General features: G+C 42.8%; 1 protein-coding gene across 2 annotated transcripts in view; it reads right to left on the minus strand.

Moving 5' to 3' along the window:
• Window positions 1-25287, minus strand: part of RASGRP3 (RAS guanyl releasing protein 3) — a 78700-nt gene that overhangs the window by 39334 nt on the left and 14079 nt on the right. For both annotated transcript variants that reach the window (XM_080685884.1, XM_080685883.1), the window contains exon 2: window positions 2728-2854. The gene's annotated coding sequence lies outside the window, so the exon portion shown is untranslated. The remainder of the gene's footprint in view (window positions 1-2727; window positions 2855-25287) is intronic.

Consider the following 25287-nt stretch of genomic DNA (forward strand, 5'->3'; position numbering starts at 1 on the left):
CACAAAAGGCAAAATTTCATTAGGGCTAAGCAATATTCCATCAACACTACTATTAGTAGTAGTAAAAATACAAACAATCTATTAAACACCCACATTATATACCAGGCATTATACCAAACTCTTTACATATATTATACAACTTGAACTTCATAATATTATTGTGAGGCAGTAATTATTATTCTCAGTTTACGGATGAGGCCATGGGATTCACAGAGATTCAGCTACTTGTTCAAAACCACACAATTATTATTAAGGCCCTAGAATCAGGACTCTATTATAAAATCAAGCTTTTGGGTTCCTTTTTCTCTTTTTACTATTCACCCCAGTATAGTTATCATAAACTCTCATAATTTTGCCCCTAATATAATGTGAAAATATCACTCTTTCACGCCATCTCAGAAAGAGGCTATAAACTGATTCTCTGTTGCAGAGATAAGAAGAAAAATGTGGTGATGACAGCTGTCTCATTTTACAGCACTGTCATGGGGAACATGGGATTGGAAATAACCTCTCAGGACTGCTTATACTGAAAGGATCCCTGTTGGGGGCACTCCATCATTTTCTTTTACAGAGCGACTTCTTGATGCCAGGTCCACATAGGGCTTGGAAAAGTCCAGATGTCATCATGATGTAAGATAGTTACCCACGTTGAACAGTTGAGTAGGTAAATGTGGCCCCTGGGGAGTCATCTTATGAACTGCTTGAAGTCAATGTCTAATTTACTCCTGAAATTTATTTATGCAACTGGTAATCACTGAGTATTCGGCATGTTCAAGGCCTGGGCAAGGCATTGAGGCTGATAAGAGGGGACAAATCATTGTCCCTTCCCTGCTTTCAGTGGGCTCACAGTCAATTTCAGTAAGCAAACACTTGAGTAAATAGGGGAAAAAAACTAATGTCCATCCGAACAGTTGTACTAAGTCAATGGGACCACCAAAGCGGACATGTGAGAGAGTCTGTTCGCCAGGCAAGTTTCCAGAGGAAACTTGTCTACTGTGCATTTTTTTCTATAAGAACCATATTCTTGTGTGTTGAAGGTATCACTCTTAGAGCATAAAAAGTAGGGTTATTTCACATGTGCAATGAAATATAACAGACACGCTGAATCAATATTCTCCCACTTTGGCTGCGCAAATGATTTGAGAAAGGGGAATATTAAAGTTGCCTGGAACCCACCCTCTTACATTTATTAGCTAAGTTACCTTACCGGAGGCCTTCCTGACCACCCAGTTAAAACAACACCTCTTTCTCCATGCCCAGCTCCCACCTGGCATGCTCAACCTTACTTCCTGGATTTATTTTCCTTCTTAACATGTATCTGCATATGGCCTATGATATATTTTACTTGTTTATTTGGGTTTTTAAAATATTTTCTCGAACACTATAAACATATTCCAGGAACTTGGGGATTTTTGTGTTTTTCCCCCCCCCCTTGTATATTCCCCAACTCCTATGCTTTTGCCTCTGAAAAAAGCATGTGCTAAATTAATGAATGAGTGAATGAATAGATGAAGAAATTAATAAAAGAAAAATCATAAAAAGTTTGATTTTGGCCCTAACCGGTTTGGCTCAGTGGATAGAGCGTCGGCCTGCGGACTCAAGGGTCCCAGGTTCAATTCCGGTCAAGGGCATGTACCTTGGTTGCGGGCACATCCCCAGTAGGAGGTGTGCAGGAGGCAGCTGATCGATGTTTCTCTCTCATCGATGTTTCTGGCTCTCTATCCCTCTCCCTTCCTCTCTGTAAAAAATCAATAAAAATATATTTTAAAAAAAAAGTTTGATTTTGAATATGTGTATATTTGCTTGAATGTGTACTATACACTTTAAGAGGTCATTTTTTAGTTTGTTTTACTAACTTAAATCAGGTTTTAGCAAACATCAGTAGGACTCAATAGGATCTGCCTATGTTTATAATATGCACTTGGTAACGTCTTGCAGGACATTTGGGGGCTGCACTTCTCTGATTTCCCTAATCTCTGTCAACCCCATTAAAAGTAAAGATTAGGTAATTGACAAGTTTGGTTACCTTTGTGTATATACAGACATTTTTTTTTTTAATCTTATGAACTCCTGTTGCTGAATATTAGATTTATTACTTAGAACCAAACAACCTAGATCAGTTGTTGGCAAACTGCGACTCGCAAGCCACATGTGGCTGGCGAGCCACGGTTTGCCGCTCTGTTGACTAATGAGTTTGCCTACCACTGGCCTAGATTAACTAAACTAGTTTCTCAGGTCAAATGCAAAATTATTCAGCCAAGCTGTATGGTGAAGTTGTTGACCTCCCACAAGGGGTTAGACATAACCTGGTACCAAAATCCTGTCACCATGTTCGGAGTTATATTTGTGATCTGCAAAGAAGCCAGCCCCGGAGAGCCAGGTGGGCTGGGCTATCCCGTTACAATCTGTTTCTATACTCAGCAGATGTGTCTGTGTCCCTGCTTAGATTCTGTCACCTGCACATGGACCTGAGATCTTATGTCACATATGTGGATACTATTATCTACAACTGCTTTTTCAAAAGTAAAGCTCCTTTACTGTAAAAGCAATATACATGCATCATTTAAAAGAGACAGTAAGAAAGGAAAGGGAAAAAAGCTGTCCATTATCTCACCACCCAAAGATAACTCCTGTTTAATATCATGACATGTTTCTGTTAGTTTTTCCAGGGATATTTGTTTTGCAGAGTTTCTTGCTTAATTTACAATAGTTTAAAGAAATACCTACCTATTGGCTTCACAAAGATTTCCAGGTCTGAATGAATTTTAAGGGCAGTTACCATCATTGGAAATTGCATTGGGAACATAGTCTGTAGTGGTGGCTTATCCAATAAGTAGTAAGTACTTTGGAGAACCTGATAAAAGAACAGAAAAATATTCCTCAGACAGAGTTGAATAATAGAAACCCAAGAGAATTCACCTTGTGGTAAAGCATTTCCAAAAACCTTAAAATATAGGTGTTGGTTTTTTTTTTTTTGAGATTTATTTTGTCTAAAATTCACCCATAAATTTAATTAAAAAAGAGAAAACATTCAAAATAGTTACTTTGTGACTTAATATTTCAAAAGTCAAGCAGTTTTTTTTTTTAAATCCAGTCTATTAAAAACCTTAAAATGTTGCAAACCCAAAATTTATACACATAGTGTAAAATATTACTTTAGTCCAAGTGACTTCTATCAGTGGATTACTCATTGAGAATTCCCAAACACACACTTTGGGATGTTAGTAAACCTCTAAAACAATTTGTTGTGCTGATCCTCAGCCTCTGGCTCTAAATCACTCCTGACTGTCTCAGCGTGAATGTCAGTGTTATTTCAGTCCAGGTTGTTTAGTCTCCCAGTGGTTTAGGGGTTGCTTTAATGTTGATCGTGCTCCCTGGCTGCAATGGAAATGATTGCTCCCCAGCATAGACATTTTCTCACAGGTTTAGAAAGGACACAAGAAGCCAGAATTTCCCCAAGGATTGCACCATCTATTTATACAAAAGCCTAAGCAACCCAACCGTTAGGACTGAATGACCAGAACAACTGGTCGACCGGTCCCTATGACGCACACTGACCACCAGGGGGCAGACGCTCAATGCAGGAGCTGCCCCCTGGTGGTCAGTGCGCTCTCACAGCGGGAGCGCCGCTCAGCCATAAACCAGGCTCACGGCTGGCGAGCGCAGCTGCGGCAACGGGAGCCTCTCCTGCCTCCACAGCAACACTACAGAGCGGCCGCAGCGGTGGCAGGTGCAGCAGGGCTGGGGTGAGCAGAGCTGCGCCCCACCCCAGCTGGGGCTCCTCCTTGGCCGCCTGCCCCTTTGGCACTGCTACAACCCCCGAGGGGTCCCGGATTGTGAGAGGGCACAGGACAGGCTGAGGGACCCCACCCGTGCACAAATCTGTGCAACGGGCCTCTAGTTTCTAATTAAGAAGTTCTCACTTCAAAAGGGCAACATAGTTCTGTTGGGTGTGATTTCCAAAAGCCATGATGTGTTTGTGCAGCAAAAAGAATTTCATTAACGTGACTGGCGAAGCCTCTTTCTTCAAAAAATCCCTTGTGAGGTTGCCTAGGACAACAAGAAGTGTGCTCCCAATTTTAGAAATAGTGTAGAGGAGCCAATTCCATGCAACTATCTATTAACAGCTATAAATTAGCACCTAGGTTCTTTTTAAATTTATTTTTTTGTTAACCCTCACCCGAGGATATTTTCCCTTTGATTTTTTAGAGAGCATGGCAGGGGTTAGGGGGCAGAGGACAGAGAGAGAAACACGGATGTGAGAGAGCTGCATTGATTGGTTGCCTCCTGCATGTGCCCCATCTGGGGCTGGAGATGGAACCTGCAACAGAGGTACATGCCTTTGACCGGGAATCAAACCTGAGACCATTTGGTGTGTGGGCCAGTGCTCTATCCACTGAGCACGCTGGCCAGGGTGAATTAGCACCTCGGGCTCTTTACTCAGAATGTTTAGAGGTCTAAAAAATTGGATTTCAACATAAAGTTAACTAAATGGTGAAAGTTTAATTACCTCTGAGTAAAATGTTATTAATGCTGCTTAGTGTATTAGCTTGCCTAAAGAGTTAGTGAGGTACCATAAAATGTACCTACCATGTGGCCTGCAAAACGCTGTGTGCTCAGGAAGGTGTCTCCCTTTGCCTGCGCTACCTCTTCCTTTCCAATATTTAAAGGCTTTTAAGTTGAGGATTTAGTTACAGTAGACGATTTATGTGTAGAAGGGACAGGAAGAGAGATGGTAGGTTAGAAAAGGGAAAGGGAAATAGAAGAATAAATATCGTGACACCAGAGAATCCAGTAGTGGGGCAGGTGGGCTCATCAGCAATGGAATCCCATTCCTGAAAGTTCTCCAGCCAAATAAGGTAATGATTGTCAGAGATGCTGTAGACTAAATTCCCAGACAGTGTCTAGGAAGCATGCCAAAATGACAGCAAAGGTTCCTCCTGGCTCTGTGCTTGCAGAATTTATAAGGTGAAGTATTATATCTAATAAGCGTTCAACAAATGGTTTTGAAGTGATGTTGGCCATATTAGAACTTCCAAAGATTGTCTTGTCTAAAGCATCCTATCTAATAAAAGAGTAATATGCAAATTGACTGCACCTCTGCTATACCCACAAGCCGCGCCCACCAGCCAATCAGGAGTGAGTATGCAAATTAACCCAACCAAGATGGCTGTGGCCATGGAGCGAGCAGAAGGCTTGGGTTTCCCCAGAAATGGAGGAAGCCAAGCTTTCCGCACACCCTGGTCGGCCTAGGCCTCCACTCAAGGCTACAAAGTTTCAATTATAGAAGATAAATAAATCCCAACAAAAATGGCTGCGGCCACGGAGCAAGCAGGAGGCTTGGCTCCGCTCAAGGCTACAAAGTTTCAATTATAGAAGATAAATAAATCCCAGATACCAGGGCCTCCCCTTGGGTTGCCAGGGAGTGTGGCCAGCCTGCACACCACCACAAGCCCCTTGCCCAAGCCACCCCATGCCCCAAGGGAACCCCCACCCTAATCCAGGACACCCTTCAGGGCAAACCAGCTGGCCCCCACCCGTGCACCAGGCCTCTATCCTATCTAATAAAAGAGTAATATGCAAATTGACCATCACTCCAACACACAAGATGGCTGCCCCCATGTGGTCAAAGATGGCTGCCCCCATGTGGACACAAGACGGCCGCCACAAGATGGCCAGCAGGGGAGGGCAGTTGGGAGGGACCAGGCCTGCAAGGGAGGGCAGTTGTGGGTGATCAGGCCAGCAGGGGAGGGCAGTTGGGAGGGACCAGGCCTGCAAGGGAGGGCAGTTGGGGGTGATCAAGCCTGCAGGGGAGGGCAGTTAGTGGTGACCAGGCCGGCAGAGGAGGGAAGTTGGGGGTGACCGGGCCTGCAGGGAAGGGCAGTTAGGGGCGACCAGGCCTGCAGGGGAGGGCAGTTAGGGGTTACCAGGCCTGCAGGGGAGGCAAACAGGCTGGCAGGGGAGCAGTTAGGCATCAATAAGGCTGGCAGGGGAGTGGTTAGGGGGTGATCAGGCTGGCAGGGGAGTGGTTAGGGAGTGAACAGAAGCAGTTAGGGGCAACCAGGAAGGCAGGCAGGGGAGCAGTTGGGAGCCAACAGTCCTGGATTGTGAGAGGGGTGTCCGACTGCCCGTTTAGGCCCGATCCCAGTCGGACATCCCTCGAGGGGTCCCAGATTGGATAGGGTGCAGGCTGGGCTGAGGGACACACACCCCGTCGTGCACGAGCCAAATGGTTACAGTAAAATTAAAATGCTGTAAACAGGTTGAAATGATGACTCAGAGAATAAGCTATTATTTATGGATAGTGGAGCAATATCCCCAAAATTTAGTTAACAATTACAATATGTGGTAGCCCTGGATAATAATGTATTTCTTAACTCTAAATGTAATTCTTTTTCATTTTTGTCTTGGATGGGTTTGTTAAATGAGGTTTTCCTGGGTTTTTACATTTTTCCCCCCTGCAAAAAGCTTTTACTAAATCAATGAGGCATTATAATCAATGTTGTTCTAGATTTTAGAAAATGAAGAAATAATAGTCTCTACAAATACTAGTTTCTGGTGGCATGTAATATGATAGACATCATGTTAGAAAAATTACCTTTATTAATGTTTAAGTCTTATAACACCCAGAAACTAAGTATTATTCTGTTCATTTCATGGATAAGCAAACTGAGGCTTACAGAAGTTCAATTACTTGTTCATATCGTGTTACTCATTTGCAAAGTCAGGTCCATATGATTCTAAAATTTAACTTTTTCCACCATCCACACACATTTTATCATTAGTAAAACTTATTTGATCAATTTCTAGGCATTGTCTAGAACAAATGTTTACTATTGCCTGTGCTTGGCTTTTAAGCATTCTATCACAGGCCCTATTGTCTGCAAATGAATAACCAGCATTAATACAGCAATCTTGGCAATTCAGGGACTCACTGGTATGAAATACAAAACAGAAGTCAATAACCCACCCAGAGCTCATCTCACAGGACTTCCTTGCATTTTTTGGTTAACCCATTAAGTAACAAAGTTAGACTGCATTTTATTTATCTTTTCTTGGTTACTGGGATTTAACCTTGGCAACCAAACAAACATATTTACAGTGATTTGACATTAGTTCAAGAAGAGAAAGTCTTGAAGAGCTCTAGTAATAAAAACTATGGAATTCCAAAGTCCCATCAAGGAAGTATTTTCCTAGCATCTGGCTGGAGCTGGACATGGAAGAGAACCAAAGTATATACTTATTAGACATTTGCAATCAGGTGGTTTCCAGATGGACAAACTCAACCACATGGAAGAGTTATGGCATACTATGGCAATTTCAATGTTCAAATTGTGAATAACACCCCAAAATAAGGCCCCAAACTAAGATATGTGCAGCTCAGAAGTAGATGATGATGATGATGATGATGGTGGTGGTGGTGGTGGAGGAAGAGGATGAGGAGGAGGCAGAGGAGGAGGCGGCACTCATCTTTATGAGTGCTCCTGTGCCAGTCATTGTACTGAGCACTTTACCCAAAGAACTCTGGGAGTCCAGGCTCCACCCCAGAAATCCAGCAATAAATAAAATGCAGTTAAACCATGTTACTTAACTGTTACCAAAAAAATGCAAGGAGGCCTTAGGAGATGAACTCTGAATTGGTTATTGACATCGTTCAGTTCTTGGTACCAGCACAAACATGTTCATGCCTTATGTGCCCACCATGAACAAGAGATCATTTTCAGTAACTGTCATCTACCTAATAAAAGAGTAATATGCTAACTGACCGTACCTTTGCAACATCCACCAACCAATCAGGAGTGAGTATGCAAATTAACTCAACAAAGATGGTGGGTTAATTTGCCTATGCAGGCACTGAGCGGGCCGGGGATGGGCCGGATGCTTGCTCTGGGCCTCTGGGCAGCGTGGGAAGGAGGAAAGGTGGCTCTGGGCCAGAGTGGAAAGGCTGCTCTGGTCAGAGTGAAGGTGGTGCCAGCAGCCAGGGAAAGGAAGGCCCATTCTTGCATGAATCTTTATTTGTGCATCAAGCCACTAGTAAGTAACTAAAACTCTTAGGCATCCTCCCACTGGGGCCAGATGACAATCTCACAGGATAGAATCTACACAAAGAGGCTCCAAGGGAATGAGGACTATACGGTGAAAGCCTCTAAGAAGCAAGAGAATGTGAACAGAAGGCACAGCCTGGAGTACAAAACTCTCTCTAATCTACCATTGCTGCATTCTGGGGGTGGAAGCTGCCTGTCTCCAAAAATACCAGGAAAGGATTTAAAATCCTGAGTTCTAAGTTGCTACATAGGAATGTTGCAAGAAGCAGTGACAATGAAAGATTGCTTTCAAAAGTATCTCCACGCTTTCAGAGAAAGGCACTATTTGGTGAAAGGCCAGTGATTGCTGAATATCTATTAAATGTTAAGCACCGTGTATGGGCTGAGATGTAAAGAGCCCACATCGCCATATGGGCGACAGATTTCAAACTGGTTATTAAAAAACAGTGAGTCTGTTAAGTCCAGTGTCAGAGACACATGCCCGGGTGTCATGAGAGCACAGAAATGGGACGGAATTCAACCAAAGAGATGTCGGGAGGCTTCCTGAAAGAGAGGACACCTGAGAGTATTAAGTTTTATGGATCACAAACAAACGGAAATACCACCTAAATTCAGTGCTGTCAGCCAGAGCAGTGGCCAGAAGTATTTGAGCATGACTCCAGAATTGAGCATGAAATAGATATCAACAATCTGCTAAGAAACTTATCATCACAAGAAAAAAAGAATAAGAACACACATAAGGTAATATTTAGAAGAAGTGCTGATGAAATGAACACTTCACTATTGATAGTGATAAGCTTTAAAAGCTGAATTTCTTTTTAAAAAATATATTTTTATTGATTTCAGAGAGGAAGGGAAAGGGAGAGAGAGAAAGAAACATCAATGAGACAGAATCATCAATTGGCTGTCTCCTGCATGCCTCCTACTGGGGATCAAGCCCACAACCCAGGCATGTGCCCTGACCCGGGAATCAAACCGTGACCTCCTGAGTTAATAGTTTGACACTCAACCACTGAGCAATGCTGACTGGGCAAAAGCTAAATATCTTAAAGTATTTTAAGCTAATTTTTGAACACAAAGCTACTTGAACATATAATATTAATTTCCCTTTTATGATACCATGTAAGTGAAAACATTTTAAATGTTTTCAGGACTCTAATGGTGTGGTAAAGTTTCAGTTATAATTTACTTCTGAAGCGGGAATTTGAAGCTAGACTTTATTGGAACCTATCAAAACTAAAGTACAGGGCCCAGGCAGGTTTGGCTCAGTGGATAGAGTGTTGGCCTGTGGACTGAAGGGTCCCAGGTTCTATTCCAGTCAAGGACAAGTACCTCGGTTGCAGGTTGCAGGCTCTTCACTGCCTGGCCAGGCCCTGGTCAGGTCACGTGCAGGAGGCAACCAATTGATGTGTTTCTCTCACATAGATATTTCTCTCTGTCTTTCCTTCTCTCTTCCACTCTCTAAAAAGTCAATGGAAAAATATCCTCTGGTGATAATTTAAAAAAGTAAAGTATAGGAACAAAATAAATGTTTTAAAGACTATTTCTGTATTCTCACTTATATTTACACAACTTGAAGCCCATGATTCGAAGGCTCCACTTAATGACCTGGTCATTCTCTTTTATTTCAGATATTTCCCCTACAGCAAATGCTTCTCTTTCTCAAAAAGGAAAACAAATCTCAAAAGGTGACGGCATTTCTATTCCTCCCATCTAAGACATTAATTTCACCTTAATCCTAAAAAGAATACATCATACATATCAACAAAAGAGATAACATAAGGGAGTAGAAAATATCAGTAGTATCTTAGGTCCCTTTTAACTTCTCTAAGGTTCACTTTCATCATTTCTAACATGAGAGAAATAATATCACTCTGCCTTCCTCAGTAGAACAAAAGAAAATGATTTGTAAAAGGATTTATGAGCATAAAGCACAATCAATAAAAGGAAGTCCTAAAATTATGAAATGTTGCAAACTATATTTGTAGAGTGGTTATTCAGAATTTAGAATACAGGGTAGGGCAAAAGTAGGTTTACAGTTGTTTGTATGGAAAATAATACAATAATTAATAAATAATTATACAAGAACAAACTGTGTTTCGTGTACTCACAACTGTAAGCCAACTTTTGCCACCCCCTGTATATTTCCCAATTAGAACAATATACTGTAAACAGATTAACAGCAGATTTGCATATAAAGAGCAAGGAGCTCTGTGGGGTCCTAAAAAATGCTGAAAAGAACTTCGGGAATCCTCAAGAAGTTTAGATGTTGACAGTACTCATTCCTTATATGACAAATTAGCCTCCAGAAATTGTGTAACTGCTAGAAACATGAATCCAAGGGGCATTTTTTACTCATTAGTGGATCGAGAGAGACAAAGGAAAAGAAAGGAAGATAGAGGGAGAAGAAGATAGCTTTTATAAAGAGTTAGAGGAAGAAAAGGATTGGGAATATGGCTTGTGTTGATAGTTATAAAAGAAGGGAGGAATTCGCTAATTGGAACTAGATTGTTAACAATTTAAGTAAACATGAGGTGTCTTTTCGGGCCAAACACAAAAACACCAGCTCTCTGTTGGCCATCTCTCCTATCTCTCCATCCTTCACAGCCAATAAAGTTTGCTGGCTCTTTCCATCCCTCTTCAGATCACCAGAATCAAGGTCTGTCCAATTCTCCCTTCACTCCCCACCCCACACTTCACCAAAACCACTGTGGCGGAAATCACGCCAATGCTCAGCAGCTATGTGTCACTCTTGACCACACTCTTGGTAAAATGTTATCCTTGGATGGTTTTCCTGGCAACATTTCTTCCCTGGCTTTCCTCCAATGCCTCTGGTTGCAGTTTCTCAGTCTCATGTTGCAGACTATTTGCTAGGGGTTCACAGGTTCCCGTGCCTGGCTTTTCCCTCTCACCTCAAACTCTCTATGGCACACTCATCCACAGCCACCACTTCAACTACCACCTCTATGTGGGTGATTCCAAACCAAACTGAGGCCCGCTGCATGGGGTACTATTGAGGACAGAGAGGAGTCTGGAGATAGGCAGACTTGGGATTATGTCCTGGCTCTGCTACTACTAGTGTGTGACTTTGGGCAACTTTTGCTCAACTTCTGGGTAAGTTTTCATATCACACCATCATGATGCTAAAGGCAATGCAAAATGATACAACCACTTTGAAAAATGGCTTGGCAGGTCCTCAAAAACTTAAACGCAGCATTACCATAAAATCCAGCAAATTCACTCCTAGGTATATATCCAAGAAAATTGAAAACTTAAGTTCACACAAAAGTGTGTACATAAATGTTCATAGCGGTATTATTCATAATAGCCCCAAAGCAGAGACAATCCAAATGTCCATGAAGTGATGAATGCATAAACAAGATGAGGTATCTACCTATCTATCTATATAAAGAGGTAATATGCAAATTAGTGGGACGCTATAACAGTCACGACCGGCTCAGGAGGAGGCTGCATGCGCAGATGGGTGCGAGGGGACTGCATGTGCAGTGAGGCAAGTCACAGATGGTGCAGGCCCGGAGCAAACACACACACACACAGGGCATCCTGCCCCAGCCGCCGCGGCGTGGCTGGAGCAGGCCCGGATTGGACACACACACGGGGGGCCTGCCCCAGCTGCCATGGTGTGGCTGGAACAGGCCCAGAGCAGACCCACCGTGGTGCGCCAGCAGTCCCACCTCTGTGCGTGAGCTGCAGAGGAAACCTTTTCTGACCGCTCATTGGCTAAGCTCCCAGTACACCACTCGCAGTGTTCTTGGTAACTTGGGTAATAAGAATCCAAGAAGGTGATCTAGGGTTTTTCCACCTCACTCCTGGAGGAAAAAGTGAAGGTCCACTGCTGGAGGAGCTAAGAAATGTCATATCCTGCCCTAGCCAGTTTGGTTCAGTGGATAGAGCCTTGGCCTATGGACTGTAGGGTTCAGGTTCGATTCTGATCAAGGGCATGTACCTAGGTTGCAGACTCCTTCAGGGCTGGGGCCCAGGTCAGGGCTCATGCAGGAGGCAACCAATTGAAGTGTCCCTCTCACATTGATGTTTCTCTCTGTCTTTCCCTCTCTCTTCCATGCTCTCTAAAAATCAATGGAAAAATATCCTTAGATGAGGATAAAAAAGAAAAAAAGAAAGGAATGCCATATCCTATGAAAGAGACATCTTGAAAATGCCTAAAGAAAGTTGTCATTTTTTCGTGGTGAAGGGACTGGAGTCTGTGTTAATGAAAACACCTTGGCAGATGAGACGACCAGCAGTGGCAGCAGCAGCAGGGTGATACAGGTGGCACCTTCCCCTGATCAGCCCAGTTGCCTCCTGCAGAGGGAGGCCAGACTGCGGACATCCCCCGAGGGCTCCCGGACTGTGAGAGGGGGCAGGCAGGGCCAAGGGACCCCCCCTCCGCCCCAATGAATGAATTTCATGCACCGGGCTGCTAGTATATATATATAAAAGCCTAAGCGACCAGCTGACTGGCCTATTGGCCAACTATCTGATAGCTATGATGGACACTGACCACCAGGGGGCAGACACTCAACACAGGAGTGGAAACCACAGGCATGGAAACATGGAACAGACTGATGAATCTCAGAGAGAAGGGTGGGGGGAGGGCGAGAAGAGATTAACCAAAGATCTTATATGCCCAGTGCATACTAGAGGCCCAGTGCACGAATTCATGCACCAGTGGGGGTCCCTCAGCCTGGCCTGCGGGGATCGGGCCAAAACTGGCTCTCCAACATCCCCTGAGGGGTCCCGGATTGCAAGAGGGAGAATCCATGCATCGGGCCTCCAGTATCTATATAATGGAATATTGCTTCCTTAATTCCTCAACCTGCCCCCCAATATTCTATGCCAGAAACTTGGGACTCACCCTAGATTCCCTAGCACCTTCTTTCACCATCTCTCCATATCCAAGTCTGATCACCTATCTCCCAAATGCTCCTCCTATGCCTCTACTCCTCTTCCTCTCCACTGCTACTCCTGGGTTCACAACAGCTGTCATTACCTTTCCCTGGATCCTCTGCAATGCTCACATAGAAGGCTTCAGATGAACTCTCACCTCCTGTTAATCTCTACTCTCTATTGGTGCCAAATCAATCTTTCCAAATTACCAGATCGATCACATGATTCCCATTTTCAACCCTATCGTCTCTTCTCTAACTCTAAAGTCTTGGATGGCATACAAAGTCTTTCATGAATGGCCTTCACTGTCTGCCATTCATACCCTAACGCTTCTTTATTCACCTTTGCTTCACTCCACCACAAGTTATTGTTGTAAAATGAACTTTCTCATAGTGCCTATGTGATACAGAGTGAATGTCTGTGTCCCCGCAAAACTCCTCTATTAAAATCCTAATCCCTACTGCTATGGTATTGAAGAAGGAGCCTTTGGGAGATAATTAAGGCATGATGGTGGTTTGTGGTTGAAAACTCCCAGTCTACAGTATTTTTGGTATAGCAGCCTGAGCCAAGACATCATGCTTTGCACTTACTGCTTTTTTGCACAAGTTTCCCCCTCCCCCCAATATGTCTGCTTGGCAATCCCATTCTCACATCCTCAGATACCCACTTGAATTCTCCTCCTCCCTCCCACCTCTTCCAGGCAGGACATACTGACACTCAACATACTGACTTCCTTTAGTATTTGTACGGTTTGTATTACAAAGTGGTTCTGCCTCCCTAGTGGTTTCTTGAGAACCAGACCATGTCTTTTGTCTTTCTAGCCCCCAATACAGAAGTGTGTCTGATATCTTTATACGGGTATCTTTCCCTGCCACCTCATTCTTCCAACATGGTCTTCAAACTTCAAATTTGTTTCTTCTCCAATTTTCTTCTCTGATCTTATTCTTGAATTTTTTTCATTTGGTTAGTGAATAAATTTTTCTCTGTTTATATGAACATGCCCATAATGGAATTTCAAGACACGCTCCTAAAGTCTTAGTATTACAGATTTATGGTAAAGAAAATAAAAATACACTGAATACTTTCCCCAGTCATTTTATCTCCTATTGAGTAAACGCCTTTTTCTTCTGTGCCAGACACTGTGCTTACCACCATGGCCAGAAGTACAGGTATATGCCAGACACAGATTATGATCTCGGAAGCCTTAGGATCGACAGAGGGGACACACATGAGCAGAATTAGGGTAAAGGGCATTATGAAAGAGTGGTGAGAGAAATAAAATCAACTTCTCACAGAACTGAGATGCATCTCAAAGCATGAGTGGGGGCGCACTGAGCCAAGAAAAGAAGCAGCACACAGCATGCAGAGAAAATGACTCAGAAAAGGGCCGAGAGTTGTGGGAAAGCAGCAATGCTAGCAGAAAGGATGAAGTCTTAAAGGAATACAAGCACATATGTGTCCTTCTTTTACTCACCAAACATTGAGAGAGGGAAAGAGGAGGAACTGCCATGTTCTAAGCATCACAACTAAAAGCTTCTGTGAAGGCCCGAGTGGCACAGTCCAATGTAGCCTTTCTGTGGCTCGGTGGAGCCTTCACACGTGCCACTCATTTAATGGGTTCTCTTCTGAGTGCAGCTTAATGTTAAGCACTTGGACTTTAGAGCCAGACCCACTGGGATCCAAGTAGACTCTTGCACTTTATAGCTGCGTGGAAAGTTATTTAATCTGTGTCTTGACATCTTTATCTTGATAGTAGCATAATAGAATCTATGCTGTAGGGTTGTTATGAGAATCAAATGAGTTAACACAGGTAAAGTGCTCATTAGCTGGCACATAGTATATTCTCAAGAAGTATTAGCTACTATTATTATTTTTCTGGTAAGCGACCCGGCAGTGCCCTCTACCTAAGGGATGAAATAATTTATGTTTATGTCATCTCTCTCAAACTCACAAGCCACATATATTTTATCTACATATATCCATGGTGCAAAAGAAAGGAAAGAAGGAAGGGAGGGAGGGATGGAGAGGGAGAGAGAGGGGGAGGGAGAGAAAGAAAGGAAAAAGAGGGGAAAGCAAGGCAGCACAGGCTGAAAATTTGAGCTATAAAATGAGAACTATCTTAAATCCCATTTCTACTATGTGTTAGTTACATGATTTCTTAAATAAAGATTCTGTACTCAGCTTTATACTCTGTTGTATTCGTTATTTTAGGAGGATAAAACTAGAGTTCTCTACACATACAACTCAACCTATTCAATTCTATTTTTATTGATCAGTGTCCATCTATTTTTTTTTTATCACAAGTACTTAAGGGGATACAAAGACACATACTAGTACATGCCCCCAAAGAGGAGTCAGGAGATTTCAGTAGAAATCTATAGAAATGTAAGTGATATTTCATGTGTACCAATGAGTCATGATTGGTCTCTAAGTCTTGACAATGGCATTCATTCTTCCGCAGAATGGAAGTAAAATGCATGTCAGGTGATTAATATCCCTGAAGACAATTCTTGAGAGTGGATAACACAGAAAAACATTTCCAAGAAAGGTTTTGCTGCTGGATCTACCAGTCACAATAAGGATGTTGCAAGGCTGAAATAGTAAGTGAAACCAAGCTGGGCACTAAAATTAGAACAAGAGCCTCCTCGGCTTCTGTGGTAATTTGTGGGGATTTCACAAATCTGCATGTTCACACAGTTTTAAACCCTTGCCAATCTTTCTCTCACCACAACAGCTCATCTTCAGTGACTCCTTCCCAACACACTTCTAATTTCTAGTCCAGGAAACAGAGCATGCATTTATTTACTTCATTACCTTAGCACTCTTGAACTATTAATCACACAAAGCCTGAATGTATTCACCCCACATTTAGGTAAAAAGATACTTCCTCACTACTAAATGCAACACAAATTATTTATTGCATTTTTAAAGCAAAAATGCAAATGAAAATGTTTAAACCTCTCACTAAGTGCTCCAAAGTAATATAGTAGTAATTAATACTTGGTTTGAGAGATAAAGGCAAAAAGACACAATAAAAACAGCAGTGACTGCGGAAAAGTACTGAACTATCTGAAGCAGTTCTAGACTAAAAATTAAGGAATGCTCAAGACCCAAAATGCATTGCTTTCATGCATCTAAAACAATGTGAAGGGATTCCAGGTTTTGTCAGAGTGTTTTTGTTTTCCAGGTATTATAGTTTATTTTCCAAAATTTAATTTTGCTTTTATTTTTTAGAGAGGGAGAAGAAGGGAGAGGGAGAGGGAGAGGGAGAGGGAGAGAGAGAGAGAGAGAGAGAGAGAGAGAGAGAGAGAGAGAGAGAGAAACATCCATCTGTTGTTCCACTTATTTATGCATTCATTGGTTGATTCTTGAACATTCCCTGACCTGGGGATCGAACCCACAACCTTGGTGTCTGGGGACGATGCTCTAACTAACTGAGTTACCTGGTCAGGCCTCTAATTTTGCGGTTAAATATGGGATTTTTACTTTGATAATGTGTTGTCTACAAAGTGCCAAACATCTATTTTATAAAAACTAGAAAACACCTTATGTCATCTAGATGTATCCAAAGCTCCCTATCTTTGCTATAATATGGAGCAATCTGAATCGTTCCAGTGAGTTTTTTTCCACATTTTAAATTCTTTATTGTTTAAAGTATTACATGAATCTCCTTTTCCTCCTCCATTGACCTCTCCCCCGCCACCCTCTCCCCCAAGCACAAGCCCTCACCCTCCTACTGTCTGTGTCCATTGGTTTTGCTCATATGCATGCATACAAGTCCTTTGGTTGATCTCTTACCCTTTCACCCCCAACTTCCCTCACAGGTTTTACAGTCTGTTCAATGCTTCTGTGTTTCTGGTTCTATTTTTGTTCATTAGTTTATGTTGTTCATTATATTCTACAAATGAGTGGGATCATGTGATATTTATATTTCTCTGGCTGGCTTATTTTGCTTAGCATAATGCTCTCCAGTTCCATCCATGCTGTTGCAAATGGTAAGAATTCCTTCTTTTTTTACAGCAGCGTAGTATTGCATTGTGTAGATGTACCACAGTTTTCTAATCCACTTGTCTGCTGATGGGTACTTAGGCTGTTTCCAAATCTTAGCTATTGTAAATTGTGCTGCTATGAACATAGGGGTGCATATATCCTTTCTGATTGGTGTCTCTGTTTTCTTGGGATACATTCCTAGAAGTGGGATTACTGGGTCAAATGGAAGTTCCATTTTTAATTTTTTGAGGAAACTCCATACTGTTCTCCACAGTGGCTGCACCAGTCTGCATTCCCACCAGCAGTGCATGAGGGTTCCTTTTTCTCCGCATCCTCCCCAGCACTTGTCGTTTGTTGATTGGTTGATGATAGCCATTCTGACAGGTGTGAGATGGTACCTCATTGTTGTTTTGATTTGCTATCTCGGATGATTAGTGACTTCAAGCATGTTTTCAAGGTCTCTTGGCCTTCTGTATGTCCTCTTTCAAAAAATGTTTATTTAGGTCCTTTGCCCATTTTTTGATGGGATTGTTTATCTTCCTTTGTTAAGTTGTATGAGTTCCCTGTAAATTTTGGAGATTAAACCCTTATCAGAGATAACATTGGCAAATATGTTCTCCCATGCAATGAGCTTTCTTGTTGTTTTGTTGATGGTTTCTTTTGCTATGCAGAAGCTTTTTATTTTGATGTAGTCCCATTTGTTTATTTTCTCCTTAGTTTCCATGGCCCTAGGAACTGCATCAGTAAAGATATTGCTACGACATATGTCTGCTATTTTGCTGCCTATGGAGTCTTCTAAGATTTTTATGGTTTTCCATCTTATGTTTAAGTCCTTTATTCACTTTAAATTTTTTTTTGTGTATGCTGTAAATTGGTGTTCTAGTTTTGTTTGTTTTTTTGCAAGTATCCATCCAATTTTCCCAACACCCTTTATTTATTTTTTTTAAAATATATTTTATTGATTTTTTACAGAGAGGAAGAGAGAGGGATAGAGAGTTAGAAACACTGATGAGAGAGAAACATCGATCAGCTGCCTCCTGCACACCCCCCACTGGGGATGTGCCCGCAACCAAGGTACGTGCCCTTGACCAGAATCGAACCTGGAACCCTTCAGTCCACAGGCCGACGCTCTATCCACTGAGCCAAACCGGTTCCGGCCCAACACCCTTTATTGAAGAGACTGTCTTGACTCCATTGTATGCTCTTGCCTCCCTTGTCAAATCTTAATTGAGCTTAATGGCTTGGGTCGATCTCTGGGTTCTCTGTTCTGTTCCATTGGTCTATATGTCTGTTCTTGTTCCAGCAAGTTTTTTATTGAGGATCATGTTCACAGCAAGATGACTGTACAGATAGCATATGCCTGACATCAGCAATATCTCACATAGATATGGATGTGTGTCCTAACACAAAATCATGCTTTCCACAATAACCCAAGAACTCTGGCTCTGATGCTACAGCATTTAAGTATAACAGGACAGTCAGTGGTTATTTAATCATTATAAGCATTGTTCTCAAGTGCCCTTTGCTTTTTACATCTTTCTCTCTGCGAAAGCCTATTTAAAGACATACAAATAATAAACCACAAGTCTTCATTTTTTTCTCCAAACTGAAGATGGAGCAAGTTGACAAGTTCTTTCTGACTCAACATCCACAGGTTATAAAATGGTGACCTCTTGGACAGGGAACAAGCCAATGGGTGTAATTTTTAAAAAATATATATTTTTTTGATTTTTTGCAGAGAGGAAGGGAGAAGGATAGAGAGTTAGAAACACTGATGAGAGAGAAACATCAATTAGCTACCTCCTGCACACCTCCTACTGAGGATGTGCCCGCAACCAAGGTACATGCCCTTGACCGGAATCGAACCTGGGACCCTTCAGTCTGCAGGCTGACGCTCTATCCACTGAGCCAAACCGGCCAGGGCTGGGTGTAATTTTTTTGTTAGGCTTGCACAGAATTGGCTCTCACAAAGTTTCAAAAATTTTAAAGTAGTTGCAAAAATACTTTGAATAAAGTATTCAAATCTAGTCTTTCACATGAAAAATCCAGTTTTCTAGATTCTTGCTGAAAAATCAGATCTGCATGTTCTAGGGCTGCATCCCAGTGAGGCAGCTGAAGTGTAGGAGCAACTACTTCCCTGTTCCCCAAAGTCCCCACTACCCGCTATCGTCCCCCAAACTGAGACCAAGTGTCATTGCCAATTATCACCCCACTATGCGCCTTTTCTCTTTTAGTAAATTTAAGAGGAAAGTGAAATATTACTTGTCCCAGATAGAGAACTCTTTTTGTCCCTAATCCACTTCACTTGTTATGGTGTCTTGTTGGCCCTGCAGACATCTGCACCTGTGAACCCCGACCTCAGACTTAGCAGGCTGCTTGCTGACACCACAGATGCTAAGCAAAAGCTAAGAAGGACTCTTCAATGTGCAAATCTTCAGAATGTTACTGTTGGCGGATTGGGTAAGGAAGAATCCCAAGACAGCTACTATGCCTTCTGGCATATATTCACTGAAACAGTAGGTTTGAATTGCAACACAAACTTCAACTCTTGCCCAAACAAGAAAGTAAATTTGGGGATTTCTGTAGCATTTGTCAATCATTGGTTAGGCTAACACATTATTACTTATTTCCATTTATAATATGATTAAAATGTCTAGGTTACTTCCAAGTTTTTTAATTTCCCCTGATTTTTGTGTTTTTCTTTCTTTTTTTGTTAATCCTCACCCGAGGATATTTTGCCATTGATTTTTAGGGAGAGTGAAAGAGAGAGGGAAAGACAGAGAAAAACATCAATGTGAGAGAAACACATTGATTGGTTGCCTCCTGCATGCGCCCTGACTGGGGCCCAAGCTGGGGAGGAACCTGCAATCAAGGTATATGACCTTGACCAGAATTGAACCTGGGACCCTTTGATCCTCAGGCCAACGCTCTATCCACTGAGCCAAACCAGCTGGGCTGTGTTTTTCTTTTACAGAAAAATTCTTGTAAAATAGGTGTTCACTAATGATTCCCAAAGAGCATATAAGACATGGTGCCAATACCCTCACAAGACTTTAATTTGTACATTCTGGAAAGATTAAGGGAAAACAGAGTGTACACTGGGCCATCTATTAAAAAAATATGTACCTACTCATGCTTGTAGGCAAATGCATTTTCAGTTTCTACACTACGGTATCTAGTTTCACTCTCTCCCACTTCCTCTCTCTGCTGCTTTGGATTTGTTGACTACAATTAGTAACAGCTTACTCCTCCACATCACACATGAGTAAATCACAGGTAGGTATCACTGTGGACTTTCCAGGATAGTTTCCAGCACTTAGATAATGGACCACTTGGATAATTGGTGAATCTACAAGTTGATTTGGTATTCTTCCTTTATTGTTGTTTATGATGCCAAAAGGAAAAACCAGACACCAAGGGAGGGTTTCTTACTGGGCAGGACATTTGCAAGGATTGGTCTCTAAACACCTAGCTTCATCCGCTCACTCATTCAAGTCTTCTGATAGTGTGCTGATTTTTGTCTCTTCGGAGAGACTCTGTATAGTTGAACCAGATAGAGAGATTGTGGTACAGGGGAGAAGTCCCCTTTCCAAGAGGCCATTTCATTGACCAGCTTACCTCATTTTACAAAGAGCACCAAAACATAACATAATTTGCCCAAGTGTAAACAGTGAGCTAGTGGAAGAAAGGGAAGTATTCCATCACCGTGCGCTTCCAGACTCACAATGAGGTCCCTGGGCCAGAAAGAGTCCATGTGAGAAGGCTGATTTCTAACGAAAGCATCTGCTTTAAAAAGTGAGTTTTCGGGATGGAACTAAGATGGTGGCATAGGTAAAGGCCTGTACTCACTGCCTCCCACAACCACATCAGAATTGCAACTAAAATACAGAGCCACCATCATCCCGAGCTGCGGGATTGCTGGCTGAGTGGAAGTCCTACAACCGGAGAGGAAGAGAACAAAGCGCACTGAGATTGGGAGGAGGTGCGGAGGCGCGCAACGGGCTGGTGGGCACCCACGTGGGCCGCTTTTTAAGCTTTTTTAATCAGGAGGGAGACTGCTTCTGCGGAGGCCGCCCGGAGGAGCCAGGGGTCCCGGCCCCACACCAGACCCCCAGCCCAGGGTTCCAGAGCCGGGGAAAGAAGTCCCTAAAGGCAGTACGAACTACGGACCATAAGAACTACGGGCTGTGAAAACCAGTGCAGACTGGGGCCGAGTGACACACAGCTGCTGGAGACCCCTCTGCTCCTCCTAAAAGGCCGCACCTCGAACTGAACTTATAGGCTCCCAACTGCTCTGCGCTCCAGCGTTGGGCGAGGCTGGGGGGATCCAGACACATACGGAGAGAAACTGGACTGTCTGGCATCCCGGCAGGAACTTGGGGGCAGCTTTCTCCTGAAGAAGGTGCTTGCAGGGATCATTGTGTGCTGGGACCTCCCCAGTGTAGGGCTGACAGGCAGCCATTTCTGTTCGCTCCGCCCTGGTGATTCCCTGAGACCTCGCCCCACCCAATTTACAACCCCACCCAAGCCGTGCACAGTGGCTTTTGCATATGAATGGACTGTCCTTACTCAGGCAAAACCTGTCAAACAGGCAGCAGCTGGGTCAGGGAGCTACAAACCTATCAATAAAAGGTCCAAAAAACCCGGCACCTTTGCCCTGGCTGGTTTGGCTCAGTGGATAGAGCGTCAGCCTGCGGACTCAGGGGTCCCGGGTTCGATTCCGGTCAAGGGCATGTACCTTGGTTGCGGGCACATCCCCCGTGGGGGGTGTGCAGGAGGCAGCTGATTGATGTTTCTCTCACATCAATGTTTCTGGCTCTCTATCCCTTTCCCTTCCTCTCTGTAAAAAACCAATAAAATATATTAAAAAAAAAAAAAAAAACCCGGCACCAGCACCAGCCTGCCTTTCTTCACAGCTGGGCCTTACATCGATGCTTCCAAACCTGATACAAAGAGGAGTAATCTGCAGATCTCTGTAGCTCCTGCTGGGTGGCCCCAGGCAGTGGCTGACTTTGCACCTCCCTGGAGACCCAAGAGCCAGTGTACCCAGTGGTCAGTGTGAGACCAAACCAAATTACCCAAGAGCCAGTGTACCCAGTGGTCAGTGTGAGACCAAACCAAATTACAACTCTACACATCCATAAGCAACACACTCAAGAGGCAGACTCAGTGAGCACCAAAGCCCCACTGAAGCAAGTCCTGCTCCATAAGGGTGTCTCCTGCACAGCAGCTCTTCCATTGTAGTCGTAGCTGGTCTCCCCGGCCAATTGGCCTGGAGGTCAATTCCTCACAGTGACACCAACAGCAATCAAGGCTCAACTACAACAAGACTAAAAAGAGCTTCACAGACAAGAAAAAGCTAAAGGATTTCATCACCACCAAATAAGTATTATATGAAATGCTGAAGGGTATTCTTTAAGAAGAGGAAAAAGAAGAAAAAGATAAAAAATTATGAACATGAACAACAAAGTGACAAGAAATACATATCTATCAAGTAAATCTAAAAATTAAATGAATAAAAAATCTGATGAACAAAATAAACTGGTGAATGGAATAGAATCAGGGGCATGGAAATGGAACAGACTGATGATCCTCAGAGGGAAGGGGTGAGGGGATGTGCGGGAAGAGATTAGACAAAGATCTTATGTGCATGTATGCATTACCTATGGACACAGACAATAGGGTGGTGAGGACCTGGGGTGGGTTGGGAACCGGGTGGAAGGGAACTATGGGGAGGCGGGGGAGAGGGACTTCTGTAATAATCTCAACAACAAAGATTTTTTTTTAAAAGTGTGAGTTTTCGGACAGAAAGCGGCTCTTCTGCCATTTAGATCTCCAGCGAGATTGCTGTCAGTCACGGAATTTCTGCTCTCTAGTCTGATTTCAAGAGAATTTGCCTGTTTGACTTTGCAAAAATGATTCCAACCTAATCATCTCCCTTTGTTAAAATAGCTCTTGTTTTCGACGGTCTAAAATGACATGGAGGTTTCAGTAAATAGCTAAAATTCCTGGTTGCTGGGCATCTGAAGCAGTTCTGGTTACCTTGAGATGGGCAAAGACGTGTGGTGAAGGTGAGCTCGAGCAGGTGGAGCCTTGGAACTCACAATGGCTCTGGGCCCAAACAGCGGGCTCTCTGCCTCTGACGTTTGGGCCCTGAACCCTGTCTGTCCATCTACTCCTGTCACATGGAACCCTACACATTTTGTTAGTTACCTCCGGCCACTCAAACTTTGGCTTTTCTTTTTAAATCTTCCAGAAAGGACCTCACATGCTCCCTTTCCCCAATCTAAACCCACTCCTTCAGCACTAGTAGGCTCTGAGCCTCTGCCCTGGTCTCTCAGGTTTGGGACTGAACAGGTTACGAATTAGAGTTCCCATTGTCTTTGTCATCAAATTCCACCTACAACTGATAGCAAGCAACAGCTTTTTAAAAGAGGGATAAGGAGGGGGTAAGTAGGATTTTAAAGAGCAAATACTTCCCACATTCCCAGCGGTTTGCTTAGGGCTTGGGTAGCTCCAATCTGAACATCAGGGAGAGATTTCTCTACTTTACAAAATGGGATTATTGTCTTCATGAGGATACCTCTTATTAAGCGCTTGAGAGAAACTCAAGGAGCCCTCTGGGTGCAGATGGGCCACCTTCCCAGGGTCTCAAAAGGTCTGAAAACCACTACTCAAGTGCACAAAGACTGGTTGTCCCAGAAAATTTCAAAAGAAGACAAAGGGAAATCAGTATTTCCTGAGATTCTACCATCATTTTTTATACCTCAAAAAATATGGACTTGCCCAATACAAAAGGTCAGAGAAAAACACCATCCCCTGTTTTCCACCATCAGCTTTTTGAGTCACAAAAATTTGAGGTAGTAAAATTTTACCCCTTCCCAAGAGCCCATGAGCACCCCCAAACTGAACATTCAATTTAAAAACATAAGAGTTTCGCCAAAACCGGTTTGGCTCAGTGGATAGAGCGTCGGCCTGCGGACTGAAGGGTCCCGGGTTCGATTCCGGTCAAGGGCATGTACCTTGGTTGCGGGCACATCTCCAGTAGGAGGTGTGCAGGAGGCAGCTGATCGATGTTTCTCTCTCATTGATGTTTCTGACTCTCTGTCCCTCTCCCTTCCTCTCTGTAAAATATCAATAAAATATATTTAAAAAAATAAAAATAAATAAAAACATAAGAGTTTCCCTTTTGCAGAGGTATCTATGACCTCGTCAAGACCTAAAGGTGCTACCCTTTACTCCTCCCCTTGAAGTTGCTTCCTTTGCCATTTCGTTCACCTATTTCCACTTCAGTAACTTGGCCAGACACCATCAGCCGGGACTATTTTTCTGTGTGGTGCACCAGCTTCATATGGCACTTCCCATCAGGCGGGGTAGCAGAGAAGAGGGCTCTGGGGCTGCATAAACAATTATATAATTCTATCCACTTCACAAAAACACTGTCATATGGTGTTCTTCAAATAGGGCTTATAACATTGAAGATGACTGACACTTTGCTGGCTCACAAACCACAAGAGTTCACACACTGGTGCAGTGCACTCCTTAGACTTAGGAACTTGATTGTACATGTAAGCTCTGCACCATCTTGAACGGGGATTTGTATGTCTTGAATGTTTTTCTTCAAAGAAGATTAGAGGGCAATTGCCTAACTTCATCCTATTAAATAATTCTATAAAAGAGAGTTAATAGTGTTATTTCTATGTTACCAATGAACAACTTGGAATGCAAAGAAATTTAGTATATTTTTCAATTGGTTAACCAATAAGTATTTGTTAAATATGATCTTTTTTTTCTTGTGTTTTTCTAGGTGGTGTTTAAATGTTAACTTTTAAACTAATTAAAGTTATGATTCTAACAAAAGGACCCAATTCTGATCTTGGCCTGGGGGGAAAAAATGTCTTTTTTAGGCTTGGTATCAAAATAATCCTTTATTGAGTCAACAAATATTGACTGAGCACACACTTGTACTTTCCAAACATTTTGCCAGGGCCCAGGTATCCAGTGGTGAATGAAACAGACCTGGTCCCTGTCCAGGGAGTATACAGCTGAGTGAAGAAAACCAGCATCAAATACGTAGACAGACAAATCAACGTATAATTACAAATTATTACAAGAGCTATGAATGAAAACCCACACAGGATTCTAGGACACAGAATGACAAGAGAGATTATTTTAGTTTAGTGGTAGGAAAAGTCTCTTGGAAGAGGTGATATTTAAGTCGAGAATTGAAACTTGGAGATTAATTTAGTGAAAGATGTAAGGGAATTAAAAGCTTGAAAAACTGGCTGGATCATAATGCCATATACTGAGTTAGAGAATACTGGCAGGATGGTGGGTTGGTTAT

The sequence above is a fragment of the Plecotus auritus genome (assembly GCF_963455305.1).
Source record: "Plecotus auritus genome assembly, chromosome: 8".
In the NCBI taxonomy this organism is placed as follows: domain Eukaryota; kingdom Metazoa; phylum Chordata; class Mammalia; order Chiroptera; family Vespertilionidae; genus Plecotus; species Plecotus auritus.